Source organism: Tiliqua scincoides, chromosome 4, assembly GCF_035046505.1.
Source record: "Tiliqua scincoides isolate rTilSci1 chromosome 4, rTilSci1.hap2, whole genome shotgun sequence".
NCBI lineage: Eukaryota > Metazoa > Chordata > Lepidosauria > Squamata > Scincidae > Tiliqua > Tiliqua scincoides.
In genome coordinates, this window is record NC_089824.1 from 199,548,176 (window position 1) to 199,550,403 (window position 2,228).

Genomic DNA, 2,228 nt, shown 5'->3' on the forward strand with positions numbered 1-2,228 from the left:
GTGAAATGAGATCTCTGTAGTAGTAAGAAATGTGGGAAATCTTGGGTTGCATCATCAGAAAAGAGCTTAAATTCATCCTGTTACACTTTGGAGAAGATGACTTCATAGTAGGCACCTGCAATATCCTCTGGTCAAAATGTAACTACCTGTAAACATTGTATGAGCTAGTAGTTCCTGGAAGAAACCGGCCCTTCCAGAACATTGAACATTTTGGGATACCAAAACTTGGAAACAGGTCATCACATTAAAAAAGACACCAAAAAAACTGGAGAATCTGAGGAAGAAAGCTGTGACTCCTATGATATTGGGTTCCCTTTTTTAATTTCTTAGAATTCCTCAGAGAAAAATCTGCTAAACCAAATTTATATCACAGCATTTATTTGTTTTGTGTGTTTGCTTGAGTTGGCTGCATATATGACAAACTGTAGTTACATTCATTAGTTGTGTGTGTGTATCTCTGCATGTGAGTTCTCTGCTTTGCATTTTAGTTTGTCTTAACTGTTTTTTTAATTCAAAAATGTTAATAAATAAAATGTTAAAAAGACAGCGCTGAAAAATTAATGAATCTTTTTCCTTAGCAGGATTTCCCCCTAGTTCATTCAGTGATTACACTATTTTTGCAGATCTTAGGCTGAAGCACTAAAGGGGAGGAATGATTCCCAAATGACCTCAGAAGGCAAATCCACAGTGTGTCTCACTTCTGTGTTGACAAATAGCACTGATAGGAATCAATATTAAATATCAGCAGCAGTAATGGGAAAGTTAACCTGCTCCATCTCCTTTATTGGTGTCAGAGAAGTTTCCTGTGACATGATGCTTCAGACAAGCATCACAATGGGGAAGTTTAAATTCATTCCAAAAGATATTTTCATTTCTGTCTTAAAAGGTCAGAGAAAATGTGGGTTCCAGCAAGATACCCAAAGATGCAATACCTGTGTTTAGATGGACATTCCCTGTATGGCTTCCCCTTTTATGGTATCTATTTTAGTAATAAACTAGGGCTTTCCCTCCCTTTATTAATATTGTGAATATAAAATATTAAGACATTTGGTGGTAGTTTTGGAAAGTTGGTTACCAACACAACAAGTTCCAAGAGCTGGCATTCCTGAAATTTACACTAATTTGTAAATTTTCAAGCTATTGAAGCATACATGTAGCACTGTGCTAGGGAGGGTTACCAGACACAAAGGGGGACAGAGTGCTTATACCAGTGGTTCCCAAACTCTCTGGGAAGCCACTGGAAGTCTTTGCAGGGGAGGGGACAATACAGCAACACAATCCCCAGGATTGCACCACTGCCAGGGATGACAGAGGTTTCATTTTACTCACTGGTAAAGAGCAGCAACCTCTCAGGGGTCCGGGGAGCCCCATGTGGGAAGCCCCACCGAGGCCTCCACAGGGTTCTACAAGCCTTGGAAAATGTAAAAATAAAGACTGTGACTCACTTTTGGTTTTGCGATTGAAAACTGCAAGTGGATTGTGATCTTTATTTTTATATTTTCTGAGGCTTGGGCTTGGGGAGCCTGCGGAGGCTTCCATGGGGCTCACCACATTCCTGGGAGGCTGCTGCTGGTACCAGTGAGTAAAATGTAGCCCCTGTCACTCCTGGCAATGGCACAATCCTAGGGATTATGTTGATGCATTCCCTCCTCTCCTCCCCTTATAGTGGCAAAGCAGAGCTTCTCAGGCTGGGGCATCACAATACCCCAGTTTGAGAACCTCCGGCCTATACCTTTAACCACTGTATAGAAGAGGGAATTTTGGCAGGTGCAGCTCAACATGGAAGGTTTAAAAAGCTGCACCTGCCAAAATTCTGTTGTCTATACAGTGCTTGAAGGTATAGGCCCACTTGTATCTGGTAACCCTACTGCAAGGAAACGTTTATCGGAGAGCAGTTCTGTTGAACAAGGTGGAGCTGCTCAAAGTTAGGACCTTATAAACTGGAGTCACAAAACAGTTGCATTAATATCAGTAGCACCAGGTGTCAGTAGACATCTGAGAAGTGCCACTGAGCATGAAAGCATCACACACAATTGATGCAAAAAGAACACAACAAAATATTGCAGCTTACAGTGTAAGCCTATGCATTTCTACTCAGAAGAAAATTCCATTGCGTTCAGTGGTGCTTAGTGTGTATAGGCTTGAAGCCTTAGAGAGGAGGAGGAGGAAAAGTGAACAGAAGAATATAGCAACCCAGACATGATCTGAATGCACATGCAGGCTAACAT